Source organism: Mixophyes fleayi, chromosome 5, assembly GCF_038048845.1.
Source record: "Mixophyes fleayi isolate aMixFle1 chromosome 5, aMixFle1.hap1, whole genome shotgun sequence".
NCBI classification, from domain to species: Eukaryota; Metazoa; Chordata; class Amphibia; order Anura; family Limnodynastidae; genus Mixophyes; species Mixophyes fleayi.
Window position 1 is genome coordinate 14,313,930 of NC_134406.1, and position 17,850 is coordinate 14,331,779.

General features: G+C 39.3%; 1 protein-coding gene across 2 annotated transcripts in view; it reads left to right on the forward strand.

Moving 5' to 3' along the window:
- The window catches only part of ADCY8 (adenylate cyclase 8), a 204,927-nt gene that overhangs the window by 98,746 nt on the left and 88,331 nt on the right, over positions 1–17,850 (forward strand). The window lies entirely within an intron of this gene.

Consider the following 17,850-nt stretch of genomic DNA (forward strand, 5'->3'; position numbering starts at 1 on the left):
TTACACGAATCCTGGCAAGAGTTGTCTATCCATTTGTAGCATTTTGAAAGCCACACTCAGTAGAGGTAGGGACCTTAACCATCTGGGATCCTCATCCATGTTTCGTCATTTTTCAGCGAGTTATTGGAAAACTGTTGGGAAAATCAGAAACTTCGGTTAAAAAAAAAATAACAACAAGCATTCCAGCATAATCTACCTCCCTTCTCTCATCTACATCCCAGCACCTGCAGTCTTCCCCCCCAACAATTGGCAGTTAAACAATCCTCTGCAAGAGGAAGCAAGAATGAAACCTGTCACCCAGTCGCAAAGCGGATCACAGACGCCCTGGGTACTATGCTAGTGTTAGATCTGCGTCCAATGTTCACTATTAATACAGTTGGTTTAAGACATTTAATTGAGGTGTTATGTCCCTGTTAGCAAATGTCATCACTATACCATTTTACTAGAAAAGCTAATTCTCTCCTGTACCGAAAGTTTACTAAAAATGTCATTATTGGGTGACAAAATGGTATTCTACCCACTGTACACTTAACCACAGATATGTGTACAAGCGTAACTGGGCAAACAAAATATTATATGATTGTGAAAGCCCACTGGGTTGGTCATTCGCCTTCCCCAGCATGGACAGCAGCAGCATGTACCCAGGTACATCACATTTTTGAGAAGTAGGCTACTCTGTGTATCAGCAGCTTCACTAAGAGGCATACAGCTGACAAACTGTTCCAAAAACTAAGGGATGTCATTGAAAGATGGCTAATCCTGCTTGGAGTCTCCTGAGGATATGTCATTTCTGATTACGACCCCAATATTGGTCCAGCATTACAGCGGGGCTGAATTCCATCACATTTCCTGTTTTGCACACACTATCAACTTGGTGTTACAGAACTTTTGAAAAATGACATGCAGGAGATGCTGTTTGTGTCCATAAACATTTAGGGTCAATTTGTGGTTTCTGCAACAGCATGTAGGAGAATACAGCAGCTGCAAGAAGATTAGCATTTGAGGGGAATATACTTTAGTCCAGCGAAGTAGTTACCTGTGAAGAAAGTGCAGACACGGTTAGCTTGAGTCAAGTGATTGCCTTAATAATAGATTTTGAAAAGGTGCTACATAAAATTATAGTGTGCAATAAAACAAAGTAAATGTGCTAACTATATTTTAATTGTAGATGAAATACTTAATTTTCTTTGCAAGGATCCCAGACTTATCAACATCTTGTTGGGACGTCTTCTCCTTCAGTTTCTCTGGCAACTGCTTGTAGTAAAAGAAATTGCTTTCCCAAGACACCCAGTGGTGATGCAGATGAGTCCGCTAAACATTTTGATATTTGCTGTGCTGTAAAAGAATTGCCCAAAAACCGTGACAGCTCTGCCCTAAAATCAACTAGTCATTCCCTTTGGAAGGCCATTATCAGCAATTACATCATACTACACAGACTTCTATGATATTGGGATATTGGGATGAATTAGTATTGTTGGAGGAAGATTATCACTAAACCCTGCCACCTCTCCAGTTTCGCAGTGAGCTATGGTACAATAAAATGTAACTGCAGATTTAGACCAAGACTGTCAGCCCTATTATTTCTATTTCAGCAATTACAATTAGCAATGGAGCAATGGAGCTCTTCTCTTTGGGTGTTACCTATATAACGCAGCACAATTTGCCTGCAAATTCTACAGACAAGCCTGCTTGTCTTCCTCTCCATCAATGACTCTTAGCAATTGAGCACTCGTCTTTGGGTGTATATTACACCCAAACATTATTAGTGAAAATTATGAAAAATACAGTTTAATCCCTGATAGGCCCTCCACCATCCTTTGCATGTTAATAGTAGGATTGGTTGGAATTATGGTCAAGGTCACACATTTTTTTGACAAATCCTTCAAACCAGCCCAGATGTCAAACTGTTGTGGTCTGCCCCCTGCGTCATCCCTGCTTGTGTTTGGAAAGTGCATATTGGTGCCAGAACCTCACATGCCAGAACTGCTCCCACTGGTGCCACACTGCTGCAGGACTTACACAATCAACCGCATCCTCATCGTCGGATACCCAAATCTCCCCCACATCCTCTTCTAAAGACAAAGTGTCATCCTCACTTGGTGTATCACCGGCTACACTCGGGCTGTTCAGGCACATATCAGCAGAACTGCTGAAAGGGCCCTTCTTTATGGGTAGACTAACAGAATGGTCACGATTAGACATCCCACTGTTGGATGGACTCTCCACAGGGATTGTTGTCATTTGTGAATCAGAGCAAATATTCTCCTGTAATGCCTCACTGTTATCTTGCAGCTCGGCTTTGACGCGTAACAGTAGTTGTGCACCAATTGTAGGCTGGGTAACTTTTTGGGATCTGCCACTAATAGCCAAAGGTGAAGGCCTCATTCTCTCTTTGCCACTGCGTGTGTAGAATGGCATGCTTGCAATTTTTTTTTTATCGTCACTTAACTTTTGCTCAGTTACACTGCTTTTTCGCTTCAATACAGTAAATTTTTTTTTGGTTTTTGTTTTTTGCACTAATTTGAAAACACTCTGTTGTTTGACATCGCCTTGGCCAGATGACGTACTGGGAACACTAACATCAGGACTGGTGACAGAACCTGGTTGCTCATTTAGATCATATGTGGACTGCTTTGAATCCATTGCGTAGATACTGCTGACAGATATGACTTTTGACAGCCAGAAATATTAATGCACAATTAGAGAGGACACCCCAAAAACACTGAGGAGTGCTAACATTTATTGAGTAGATACTGCTGACAGATATGACTTTTGACAGCCAGAAATATTAATGCACAATTAGAGAGGACACCCCAAAAACACTGAGGAGTGCTTAAAATTATTGAGTAGATACTGCTGACAGATATGACTTTTGACAGCCAGAAATATTAATGCACAATTAGAGAGGACACCCCAAAAACACTGAGGAGTGCTTAAAATTATTGAGTAGATACTGCTGACAGATATGACTTTTGACAGCCAGAAATATTAATGCACAATTAGAGAGGACACCCCAAAAACACTGAGGAGTGCTAACATTTATTGAGTAGATACTGCTGACAGATATGACTTTTGACAGCCAGAAATATTAATGCACAATTAGAGAGGACACCCCAAAAACACTGAGGAGTGCTTAAAATTATTGAGTAGATACTGCTGACAGATATGACTTTTGACAGCCAGAAATATTAATGCACAATTAGAGAGGACACCCCAAAAACACTGAGGAGTGCTAACATTTATTGAGTAGATACTGCTGACAGATATGACTTTTGACAGCCAGAAATATTAATGCACAATTAGAGAGGACACCCCAAAAACACTGAGGAGTGCTAACATTTATTGAGTAGATACTGCTGACAGATATGACTTTTGACAGCCAGAAATATTAATGCACAATTAGGGAGGACACCCCAAAAACACTGAGGAGTGCTAAAATTTATTGAGTAGATACTGCTGACAGATATGACTTTTGACAGCCAGAAATATTAATGCACAATTAGAGAGGACACCCCAAAAACACTGAGGAGTGCTAACATTTATTGAGTAGATACTGCTGACAGATATGACTTTTGACAGCCAGAAATATTAATGCACAATTAGAGAGGACACCCCAAAAACACTGAGGAGTGCTAACATTTATTGAGTAGATACTGCTGACAGATATGACTTTTGACAGCCAGAAATATTAATGCACAATTAGGGAGGACACCCCAAAAACACTGAGGAGTGCTAAAATTTATTGAGTAGATACTGCTGACAGATATGACTTTTGACAGCCAGAAATATTAATGCACAATTAGAGAGGACACCCCAAAAACACTGAGGAGTGCTTAAAATTATTGAGTAGATACTGCTGACAGATATGACTTTTGACAGCCAGAAATATTAATGCACAATTAGAGAGGACACCCCAAAAACACTGAGGAGTGCTTAAAATTATTGAGTAGATACTGCTGACAGATATGACTTTTGACAGCCAGAAATATTAATGCACAATTAGAGAGGACACCCCAAAAACACTGAGGAGTGCTAACATTTATTGAGTAGATACTGCTGACAGATATGACTTTTGACAGCCAGAAATATTAATGCACAATTATGGGGGACAACCCAAAAGCGCTGGGGAGTGCCAAATATGAAGAAAAAATAATAAACCTCTATCCTCCTCTCTGCACTAGCGATTTTGGTTAGAGCAATTGCAAGAACAATATTGTATTCTTTCTCTGTCCCTGCTCTAATTAGCCTATGACTACACCCTGCTCTCTCCCTCTGTCAAATGGCGATGGATTGCTGTGGAGGCGTGTATTTATAAAGTTGAAGTATCGCGAGAACCGAGTCCCGAGATCCGACGACGTCACAATGACGTTCGGCCTCGATTTGGATTCGGAATTGGCGGGAGAGTACCGAGCTGCTCAGCTCGGTACTCGGATACCCAAAGTTCGGGTGGGTTCGGTTCTCGGAGAACCGGACCCGCCCATCTCTAATCAGAATGCACTTAATAGGCTTTAACACCAGTGTATATGAGGCTTTAGATCAGACCTGGACAGCCTGTGGCTCTCCAGCTGATAACCAGCCAATAGCTGGCAGGGTATGCTGGGACTTATAGTTTCACAACAACTAGCGTGCCAACGGTTGTCCAGGTCTGCTTTAGATTTTAACGGTGATCCTTGTTTGTGTCTCAAGTTCACGTCTCGGTCTTAATCTCATTTATCACATCATCCCTTTTTATAGCCTCCCCCCTAATGCCGCTCAATAGCGCACCATCCGTGCTGCCCTCGTTATGCCCCTGGGCATTCATGGGATAGTGAAAGAAGGACAATTTTTAGCTACGTTTTTTAAGAACGTGTGTTAGTAGCTGTTAATGCAATTAAGCTCTCATTCAGGTGGTAGATTTGTTTCAAAACTGCATTATACACTTTAACATCAATACTTCAACATCAGCAACATTCTGGTTCTTATGTTAGATAGCCTACATTTTTATTAATGGAGAACTAAAAAATTAATCTCAAATGCAATTCTCGCTAAAACATATTTAACTAGACTTCTAAATTACTAAGGCGGTATAAAAAGAATTCAAGCATTTACTGTGCATCATGAAATAAACTCAAGCTGTAGAATGGAATAGAGAAAGGATTAGAGACAGATGGTACCAGTCCCAACTAGCCAACAAGTCAAGAGATCTATAGAAGGAGACTTACTGACACATAGAAACTAGAGATGTTCACTGACCCCCGTGTTTTGGTTTTGGTTTTGGATCTGGATTAACTCTGTGTTTTGGTTTTGGCAAAACTGACCTTGCATGTTTTGGTTTTGGTTTTGGATCACTATATTTTTCTGAAATCCCTATTTTTTTTGCTAAAAGCACATAATTTGGCTCTTATATTGTTTCTACATTATTATTAACCTCAATAACATTAACAATAACAAAAAGGAGTAAGTTTTCTCCTGGACAATCCATGTTACAATGCAAGGGGTGCAAATTAGTTTATTATTTTCACATAAGTTAAATACTGGCTGTTTTTACATGTAGCACACACATACTTGATAGCTTTATTTTTACGCTGAAATTTAAAGTTGATATAGTACATGCCCTACACAACTATATATCTATCTCCACATTTTTAATCCCCCCCCCCTCCAATGCAACATGGTTTTGTCCAGATGCAAAGTTACTCCTTTTTAATGCTGTGCTCTCCTTAATGACTCAGGCCCAGTATGCATGCCTTGGTGAATCACGTCCATCGGGTCCCTCTAGCTAAGCCCCACTTTGGAAGTAACTGTTTAGGTGTGTTAGACGCTCTGACCCTAGTCAGTTATATTAATTATTCAAAAATGGTCCCACGTGGACTCGCAAAAAAATGAAGTGGGCAATATTAGAACAACCTGTAACCAATTGGAGCTTTAGAGTGTTAACAGCAGCACAGAGCATGTCAGCGCGGCTCATGTTTAGGCAGGATTTAAGAAGGAGGTCTCAGGTAACATGTAGCCATTCTGAGCATCTGGTCAACCCAAGCACTGTTTTTGAAAATATAAATGATGATGTATAATGTCTCTCTCTATAAACGTCAAGGTGTTATATTTACTAAACTGCGGTTTTGAAAAAGTGAAGATGTTGCCTATAGCAGCCAATTAGATTCTAGCTGTCATGTTGTAGAATGCACTAAATAAATGAAAGTTAGAATCTGACTGGTTGCCATAGGAAACATCTCCACTTTTTCAAACCCGCAGTTTAGTAAATCTAGCTCAAGGTGTTCCACAGTTTCCATATTACAGCAGAGGGCTACAATTATCCAGGCAATATTCTATTATCAAGAACTTACAATTGCACAACAAATAAACGGGCACTATAATTCCTTCTAGGATATTTCTGCATTCTCATTTACAGCAATCTGCAAAAAAATATTTTACTAACAAAAGCCAAGTTTAACAGGGATTATCATTTGACCTTAAAGAATGAAAGATGAACTTCTAAGAGAAAAAAATCAATGTTTCAATCGCTCCGTTTCATGTTTGGCTGGTTTAGCTTCCACATCCTGAGCTAATTGGAATCGTAACGTATACAAGAATGACATTTAGATAGGCCATTCATTTGCCTCGGTCTGAATTTGCAATTGATGGTATAGCGTAGTTTATTTTGCACTCTTTATATCTTAACTGTTCAAATTGTTTTCCAAAGGAGAGGAAGGAAATGAACGTACTTTATGCGGAATTCATGCATATTTGTTCTACTCGTTTCTCGAGTGTTTTATAGATTTAATGTAGTAGATCAATACTATTACAATGTTGCTATCACCACAAACAGAACAGATATTCCGGCATTTACAAAGCACTGGTAGTACATTTGCCTGGGATTATGGGGCCTATTTATCAAAGTTATCCCCCTTGTAAATCCCCGAAAGCTGTTGTTTTCGGGGATTTACTGGTAAATCATTATGTAGTATTGTAGCATCGCAGCAGATATCTCAGATATCTGCTGCTTTGCATCTATTAGCATTTTTCTGAGCACTCCCCATAACAGTGTATGGGGAGTGCTCAGTAATGCTATGTATCAAAGTGTGGCTAGTGAAATATTTATCTTTTTTTACATGTCAATGTACACCATCTGAAGCTGGCACCATCTGAAGCTGGTGTACATTAACATAAGTGAAACATTTCACCGAAAGCAGCTCAGCTCCGAAGAGCAGAGCTGCACAGCGCATGTGTGGAGGGATCACATGATCCCCCCATGTCACATGCCTCAGGTTCCTTCAGTCAGGGATTTCTGTGCGCATGCGAGTTTACCGGTCGGCGTATGCGCACAGGGATTGAAGGAGGGGTGAGCAGTACCGCAGAAGGAGGAGAAGAGCAGACTCAAGTGAAAAATAATTGATACTCTTCACAGGAGCAGCCATTTTTCAGAACGGTTTTTCCTGTATTGATTTTTTAATACATATGAGAAACTTTTCAATTCAGTTTCTATGCGATGAGGATTGAAAAGTTTCTACTGAAAAAAACGAAGGTTCGTAAATAGACCCCTAAATCTCTTAAATATACAGCAGTAAACTATGCCGGATTAGGTCCTGCAAGATATAATCATTGGTGGACTTTGGTGAACGCACAATTTTGCAAGTGTCATCTTCTTTCATGCTATTGATTTTGTTTTGTTATTTTTGTTTTCACAACGTATAGTATTCCCAAATGTATAATATTCCCATATAATATTCCCAATATGTAAAATATATCCAGTATCTTATTTTGTTACTATTTTCTGTTCGAATTCTTCTTTATATGCATTTTATTCGTTTTTAAAGTTAGATCTTAAACTTTTTAAGCTTCGATAAAGCCATACAGTGAAACGCTCTTTGTTGTTTGCCCACGGTTCTGTCTGTATTAATGACAACTGTACAACATTCACAATATAAGCTAGATGGTTTGAGTCAACAATTAGGGTTCTTAGAAATTGGAATATCTCAGTATACCTAATTGGATTGGTAATTGAAGTGAATGTCTATGAGACTGGATGGCTTGAGACCGATCAGGCAAGAAAGCAATACTTTAAACAACCGGGACGTTGTACAGTGTGATAAAGAGACAAAGGGATTTTTGCTCGGCAAAAATGATAGCTTTAGAAATCTCGCTTTTCAAATATGTTGACTTGCTGTGATTTCGGGAATTCATAGCTTGTGCTTTAAAAAAAGAACAAGTGAATCATTGCCGGGCCAAATTACACTTTTCAGTTTCAACTAGAAATCATAGACAGCTAACAAAATCCTTGCCTGTAAATAGAGCACTAAAATAAGACTGGAAACGTCTGATAGTAGCTGGATTATCTTTCCCATCTAACGGTGATAATGATGATGGCGATGATGGTAAGGGCGGTGATTATAAATATTTGTTCATGTCAATTGGTTCATCATGACTTGGAAGAGTGAGGAGAAGTCTCCGCGTTCTTCTAGACTCTCAAGGTCACAGCACTCCCTGCTAAAGCCGTCGTCCTTCAAACTGGGGTTCGTCAATTTGGAAAGACTACATTGCCAGAACCGGATCCTGTTCACTGTTGTAAGTCCTCACTGTTAGAAAGCAGTGGATAACTGGATACTGACACTTCAGCTACCTGAACTGTTTCTCTGTGGTTCTGGATCTGGGCATCATCCAACCAAACCTAAAGAAGAACTAACAGTAAACTAACAATTGAATAACAAGACATACTAAACATAGAAACAAAACAAATCAACAGACTTCTTTAAATGCAAACAAAACTGAACACTTAAGCTGGGTACACACTGAAGAATTTTTCCAACTGACATGCTATCTCAAACAATTATACCTACGACTGAAGGTCCAATCAGTCTGGCGATTCATGCATACACACTGACACGATTTACCTTCAGATCTGTGCTCTTCATCTGGTCCTCTAGTCTTCAGAGAATGACAGCACAATAGTCATTCATTCATTATTGTCACATTTCACACTGATTAAAACCACCTTGTTATAGCTATCCACATGTCCTAACGAATTTCGTTAGCATCTGTGACTCTGAAACGAAATATTCTGTCTCAGAACGAACAAATGAATTATTCCTTCTACAGCACTCTCTACATTTATTTACTCTGACATTCATTGCTAACATCGACTGAGAAGAGTCCGACTCTGTAAACTCTATGGAGATCGTCAGCATGAGAGCATACACACTGCATGATCGGTCTGGTGATTGATCGGAAAATATTGAACGGTACGACCAACCAAATGAAACTATGATCGGCACTTTGGGACGACTTTAGATCATTGTGTCACTATACACACTACACAATATCTGACCAAATGATCGGATGTCGGCTGAGTTGTCCAATTATTGGACGAAAATCCTGTAGTGTGTACCCAGCATAACTAAAGGAAACACAAAAAAAAACAAAGAGATAGTAGATGGCTGATAAGAAATGGGCAGGGTGAATTGAAGCTGGCAATTTGTTTTTTGAAAAAATAGGATTTTGCCGCAATTTGACAATTTTAGATTTTACCACGTGTGACAAGCTCAGCATTCATAGTAACAATGGGTATACAATTAAAATGTTGACAGTTCTCTGGCACCAGAATGAATAGCTTTATTCTAAGGGAGGAATTCAATTCTGTGTGCTGTGCCGCGGAGTGCCTCTGGAACAGTCCGTGAAGACACTCCATGGTGATGTATCTCCGCTCATATTTCCTCACTTCCTATGGAAGTGCACAGAAGAATGAACTGAGATTCCTTAGCGTAATAATGTCCACCATGACTCTCAAACAGAGGGGCTCCCTATGTATTATTTTCAACTGTCAATAACTTGTTGGGAAATTGCTAGCCTGATATACTGACAATTTTTGGTGCACAAATTCTGCAACTGTTAAAACTTGCTCCTTCCAAGGACTTTCTTTCTGGTCTCCCAGATATACCTTAGTTTTAGCTTTTTTGCACGGGAAAAAGCCTAGAGGAAATCCTTCTATTTTCACATGTTAATAATACCCTTTATTAAAAATCAATGAATATTTAATCATTGTCGCTACTGCGTGGCTTCCACACTACATCCTGTGATTGCTGTCAACGCCCCCAGAATCTGCCCACGTTACCTGCAGGTTAGCCCAAGTTAATCAGAGAGATTTCAGTGTAATATTCTTTCTGCCTGGAGAAGCTCAGTTACTTTGTATCCACATCCTTCGTCTACGTGTCTGTATATGCTGTCAGGGTGATGTTGAATAACATAGGAAATGATTTCACATCATGCATATCAGTGAGTCTTTTCTCCTGCTTTGTTGTAAGCTCGTCGTACATATTTCCAAGCGAACCTGTGCTTATTAGCAAAACCTATAGCTCTGCCAATCCTATTTTGACACCTGTCATCTCACAAGTTATTCCTATAAGCATTTCCTGCTGTCTTGTATATCATATAATAATAGCGACATAACTTACATCCACATGTCTTACTGTGCAGACAGATTGGAACAAGGTTATGCAAGATTTTCGTCTTTAGCTGTTTAATAAGCTTAATGATTGCCAAAGTTTATCGACAATTTATATAGCGCAAATCATATTACCCAGTTGTCCTTTACGCATCTGTGGAAAAAAGAGAGGCAAAGTAACATCCCAAAAACATGTGCTACACTGACCTTTGGAAAACCTTTGGAAACCTTGGATGAACATTGGTCTCGCGTTGTCAGATCCACACACCGTCTCCCTTCTGATAGGGAAGTGTCGACCAAATGCTTGCCCACTAGTCTCGCTGTTTCAGGGGTTTGCCCATCTTCCAAACGTTTACTCCGTAGCTGGACCGGTTCAAAAAAGAAATAGATATGGAAATGCAACAAGGTAAAAGTCAAAAACCGTACATCAGATAAATGTACACCAAGTCCAAAATCAAGCCAATCTTTCCCTCTCGAGAGCAATTAAAGTTTGCTGATCTTGACGAGGTGGATGGTACCTTCTTATATTCTCCTCGTGTTGTCGTTTGTTTCCTCCGGGTGCTCCGGTTTCCTCCCACACTCCAAAAACTTCCTAGTAGGTTAATTGGCTGCTATCAAATTGACCTTAGTCTCTCTCTCTCTCTCTCTGCCTGCATGTGTGTGTGTTAGGTAATTTAGACTGTAAGCTCCAATGGGGCAGGGACCGATGTGAGTGAGTTCTCTGTACAGCGCTGCGTAATAAGTGGCGCTATATAAATAGCTGATGATGATGGGCGGCGGTAGTTCTGCCGGTGCACCCAACTGCAAAATAATGCGATGCACTCTATAATGGGTACTGTGATGCTAGACCAGGGTTGATTTACCTTATCTGGGATCTAAATTGAAGTCCAGATGCATTTTATGGCCTGAACGATCTTCGGGGTCAGATGGATGCTCTGGGCTTTCTTTGGAATATTTTGGGCACCCTAGATGTTGTACTTAAGTAAAAGTTAAACCAGATTATGAGGACCATTAAACAAAAGGTCAGAGGATGCAAACAGGATAAACAACACATAAATAAGCTTATGATAATAGAAAACAGCTTTCAGCTTTATAAATGAATTGTATACTGTTTTAGCAGAGGTATTATTTGAGCATAATGTTCCTTTAATGCCCAAGCCAATGAAATAATTGTGACCACAGTCACAGGCAGGAAAGTTTTAATGTAAGCAAAAGTAGATTTTTTTTCTATAACTCTAAATGGAAAAATGATTTATCATAATGAAAAATATAAATTTTAATGTGTTTTCTCTCTTTTGGTTAATTGCCTGAAAATTACTACCCTTTCAAAAAGAAATGACATCTGAGAAATTAAAGAGACAAAGGGAAAAGCAATGTAGTTTTATGATCTTATTAATGAAGCTTTTCTAATTATGATCTGCTTTAGTGAAATAAGTTTGTTTTCTCCAAAACAAATAATTACACTAATGGTTTTGCTCACATTATGTATCTTATAGTCAATTTATTTGTATCATCACGGAAATATGACTTGACTGTGGTCTTCAAGAAGAGAATCAGTGTTTATATTTTCATAGCCTATAAATAAATCATTTATCTTTCCGCTATTGCATCGTTAGGCTGATCAGTCACAGCTGAAATTAATTCATCTCTGCGTGTGATCTCGCACTATGTTTTTATTTTACAAACACTATAATTTAATGATCTGCAGACGATTGTGACCTGAAAAGTTCAATAATGTGTTTTAATGAAGTTCAAAATATAGATCCCCAGCTTCCTGAACTGCAGCACATTTGGGTGAAAAGTTGGTCTTGGATTGACCGAAACATTATACTGTAGAATTGTCGTCCGATGAGATTGTGACTCCATCGTGTCTCAGATACCATTAGAAAGTCTTCGTTTTTCCAGATGAAAAATTTAATATAGTTCTTCATTTTCTAGCGATAAACAAAGGGTTTAATGATTGATGAAATACCATAATTGTTTTTTTGCTAGGTTTTTTTTTCAAAATTATTGGACCCTTAGCTAATTTTAGATGATTGCAATACATAGACACAATTAATTCATCGAATGCATGGTCCTGTTGCTTGAGTGCTTCTAAAACTGTATACAAGGCATGGGGATATATAGTATACCAGGGGGTAAATGTATGAACATGCGGGTTCTTCAACACCCGCGTGTTCAGCGTGTTCGGTGATTAAATTTCAAGCGGCGCTGCATTGTAAAGGGAAGTTTCCCTTTACAATGCAGCGCCGCTTGAAATGTAATCACTGAACACGCTGAACACGCGGGTGTTGAAGAACCCGCATGTTCATACATTTACCCCCAGGTGTAGGGTTATGATTCCACTGACAAGTAGCAGAGAGAAAACATATTTGTTAGAAATCAGGTGAACAAACAACGATGACGAGAACAGGTCGATGAGTGTTGACCAAGCCATAGCTAGTTATCATATGTCAGTTATGGAGAGTTGACCGTATGTAACAAAACAGGAGTAAGTTTTCTCTTGGACAAACCATGTTACAATGCAAGGGGTGCAAATTACATTATTATTTTGCACATAAGTTAAATTTGCTTTTGTTCCCCAACTCAACAGAATGCCACTGCAGAGTCTAATTACATGTGAATGAGGGGACATTGCAGCTCATTGTAAATATGTACATTGTTTATTGTATCTTGTTGATATTGCATGGAAGCTGTTGGTCCTTGTCCATAAAGTGAAGCCAGGTGGGTTATGGGTAAGGATCAGATTTCAGGATACAGGTGAGGGGGAAGGCCAATTAGTATCCATTGTTCTCAACATGACTTATACAGCAATTTTGTCTAGAGCCCAGAAAGGGACCTTCTGTGGAAGTACAGCTCAACTCCACTCCCCCTCCAACCTCCTGATGCAGTACCCACCAATGATTAAGAAGGATAGACCCAGGGGTTTGCCCAGGGAGTGGAAAATTAGACCCTAGATATAAGGAGCCACTCCAGGGGGGGAGGTGATATTCATTCTGGGACTGAAAGCTGCAGGGTGGCTGGTTTTAGAGTTGCCTTTCTCTACCAGTGAAATACATCGGCAGATCCACGAGTCATCAAGTCTGGACAGCCAGGTGACTGTAACTCCTTAAGCTAGTGCAGTAAGGGACAGATGATGTGGTAACCTGCCTGGCATTTATTTACTGTGTGTATATAATAATCTAATGATTGTTTTTATTACAATAAATGTATTGCTTTACTTTCTAACTGCATTTGTCTGAGTGACTGAGAACCCTAGAAGGTACTGGGTAGACTTCCCCGACATAGTAAGGTACCCGTGGGTGGCCGTCCAGCGTGAAGTGGGTAGCATTGGGCGAGATAAACCCGGTATTTTCACACTCCCCTATATAGCTGTCTTGCTACCAATTTGCCTTTTGCACCCCACTGCTGATCGCTCCTCTTCACCACTTATTGCAGAGGATTTTAACAAAACAAGTGACAGTTCTCTGATAAGCTGGAAAGATTGGTGATCATCAGAAGATTTAACAGTAGAACCGGGTAGATGAGCAAGAGATGCATGGAAAAATCAGCAAGAAACAGAGAGTTGCTATGGAATCCTTCTACAATCCTACGAAGCCAAGGAGGCCAGCTGCTAAAGATTATTTATAGATTGCTGAGGGTTAATTCTGTAGGCAGTGTTTTGTGTTTTGGCTACAAATACATGCATCTCCCCTTGCTATCACTCACAGAGCTCCTGTCCTGTCATTCCTGCTATCTGTAACAATATTCGGTCAATCGAGACTATGTCAGGAAAATGTGTCACTGAGGGACACCAGGCAGTACAGTCTGAGGGGTGGTAGAGCTTTCTCTGCACAGTGATCAAGCTCTCTCCCATACACGTGCAGCTGATCGACTGCATCCAAGTTCCCCAGATCAGTATAATGGGGAGGAAGAGTGAAAACTGATTTTATGTATCCAATAAATACTGACACTTGTTGTCACAGGGCAGCAAGGTGGCACAGTGGATAGCATTGCTGTCTCACAATGCTGGGGTCATGGTTTGGATTGCCACAATGGCACTATCTGTGTGGAGCTTGTGTATTCTCCCGTTGAGCAGGTTTCCTTTTAGATTCCACCAATGTGCTTCCACATAGCCTAAATACATACTGCTAAGTTAATTGACTTCTGACAAAAATGAACCTATGTGTGTGTGTATGTTAGGGAATTTAGACTGTAAGCTCCAATGGGCCAGGGACTGATGGGAATGATTCCTTAGAAAAGCAGCTGAACCCGCCCAAGATGGCTGCTTCGCCCTCTGATTTATTATTATTATGATTTTTATTATTATTATTATTATCATCTATATATTAATAGCATAAGCAAGTGCATTAGTATTGTCCTCTGAAAGATGAGACAGAGTGCGATACACCTGTGCACCTTCTGGTTTCTCTGGAAACTGTGACAATTAGACAAACTCTCTCTGTGCACCTGCTGGGTGACCTGGAACATGTGACCTGCTGGGTGGTCTGGAAACTGTGACAGTTATTTTCAGCCCTGTTGGGTGACCTGGAACATGTAACCTGCTGGGTGGTCTGGAAAATGTGACAGTTTTTGCAGCCACATATATCAGCGCATCTTGCGGGTACCATGCCCAGCAATATCATTTTGATGGAAGAACTTACACATATATTGTAGTGTATAAAGAAAATTTTTAGTTCCTTTAATATAGTGATTGATAATATAGTTATTTATTCATTATACACCGTTGTTAATATTTCTGCTTGTAATGTAGTGTATAAATAGTTACTGAATTCTGTTAATAAACTAATTTATTCTTTACATTTCAGTTTGATTTAAGGTAGTTACCACTGGGTTTCTCCAGCTATTATTATTATTATATGGAACAAACAATGTGTAATTTTTTATACAATAACTACTTTAAATGATAAAAAGTAAATATTAGCCAACAGTGCTGGAGATCAGCTTAGTGACACCAATAACACCATCTAGGGTGCACTTGAACCTGTAAGCGTGCAGTGTCTGTGTCCTAGATAAGGGGGTGCATCTTTTTCTACTATTTTTTCTTAACTCAGCCTTCAGTGCACAATAGAACAGGGGAAAGGGGAGAACGCTGGAGACTCTGGAGATTTATAGTTTCACCCAGGACTGGAACCAGAACTTGGGCAGATAGAGCCCCAGAAAAATGCAGAGGTTTGGTACTCTGCCCTCCCAACCTGCACCAGAGGTGGAAGACATAGTCCCTGGCACTAGACCAGTGTTGGCTAATCTGTGACACTCCAGGTGTTGTGAAACTACAAGTCCCAGCATACCCTTCCAGCAATAAGCTGCTATATATTGGCAAAGCATGCTAGGACTTGTAGTGTCACAACGCCTGGAGTGTCACAGGTTAGCCAACACTGCACTAGACCATCATGTAAACCCTATCCTCCACATGGTTCAGTGGAGATCCGAAGGAACACAGCCAGTAGGCTTCTCCAGGATTGACAGTAGAGAACTTGAATTAATTGCCATTTTTTATGCTGCTCCAATAACTCTGGCGTAAGCAACATATTTATTTCTTTATTTTTTTCAATTATTATTATTTGACTTTTACATTCCTGTCCCCCATCTCATCCTGGGGACTGTATGGAAGTATTGGGACTACTAGTTCAGTAAAGACTGAACCTCCTTACCTAAAAGGCTGCTAAGTTATGACGAATCTGGGCTATGGTGTGTATTTTATTACTAGTTCCTATGATACAATGGAAATCCACTGAATTATAACTTAATAAGAAGACCTTCATAGCTTGGACACATTGCACATGTGATTATTCAGTGTACGTTTGTGTTGGCTTTACTTATCTTTTTAATCTTTTTTAATAACATGCTTAGTTCTTGGTGTGTTTATCTGTTTGCTTTGTTTTCTTTACGCTTTTGTGAACATCGTTATTTCTGATTTTGTTATTGGAAATTACTCTAAAGGGTGGATTTACTAGCCGTTCTAAAAAGGAAATCTGGAGGTGTTGCCCATAGCAACCAATCAGATTCTAGTTCCCCTTTTCTAGAATGTACCAGATAAATGATAGCTAGAATTTGATTGGTTGCTATGGGCAACACCTCCACTTTTCCTTTTTAGATGTTTAGTAAATCACCCCTAAATGTGCATCTAAAAAGAGAGAAAATAATCTCAAATATTGGATTAGTTGGCTAAACATTTGCACTGCTTGTAACGCTTCATGGAATTCAACAATTCATGGAAAAGCGTTTTATTTTTCCAAATACAGCAGTAACCTTCTGTATTGTGTTTTAAGATTAAGATATAAGTCAAGGTACTATCAACAACAATTGTCTACCTAAAATGTGAGTTATTTAATACCTCATGACTCACTAATTATGCACCGCAGAGGTTTTTAAATCTTTTTCAACACAGATCAAGCATGGCAATCACCTTTGGTACCACAGATACAAATTCGTAATAATGCATTCCTTACTAACTACATTTCTGCTTGCTACAAGTTAAATGTATTATTAAACTGTTGGTAATAATTTACTTTGTACAGAAACATTTTAAAATAATAGACAATGGGCCCGATTCATTAAGGAAAGGAAAGCAAAAAAAAATGAGTAACTTTGCACCTTGGTAAAACCATGTTGTATTGGAGGGCGAGGTAAATTTAAAATGTGATGGCAAATTTATAGTTGGGGTAGGGCATGTCCTAGATCAACTTTAAATTTCAGCGTACAAATAAAGCTATCAAGTATCTCTGTGCCAAATGAAAAAAACAGCCACAATTTATCTTATGTACAAAATAATAAACTAAATTGCACCCCTTGCATTGTAACATGGTTTTGTCCCGGAGAAAACTTACTAATTTTTTTGCCTTACTTTCCTTAATGAATCAGGCCCAATGCCTTTACTACTTGGCAATACAAATATATTAAGTTTACAAAAATATAGATGGATCATGATAACTTTTTCATTTATACCCTACAGTAGAACCTTTCATCGATTATCGGTGGCAGAGCCAGATCATCAATTAGACTTTTGTCTAGGGCCCAAAGGGCATGGGGAGGCCTGGATTACACTAATCTGTGTTTATTTGGGGGGAGGGGCGTTGACAAAAGGAGAGAGGAAAAGGGATCTCAAACCAGTATATTGCCTAGGGTCCTATGGGGGCTTAGTCAGTCTCTTGTTGCTGAAGATTCAGTTATGTCTTAAATAAAGCAGTTTTGTGATGTTTTATTTACACTGGTGGAAGCATGCCAGAATTTGTTTACCTGCATCAAATGCACCTAGCAGATATAAATCCTATTCTATTTAAAGTATAGACTGAATACTGCTTCCTGACACATTGTGAGAACCCGTAAGAAAAGTATTTTGTGCTGATTAAATCCTCTCTTTGAATATGTAACTATCTTTACCTATATGCGTTCCAAAATCTTTTATTTATTTATTGTTTATATACAATGTATCT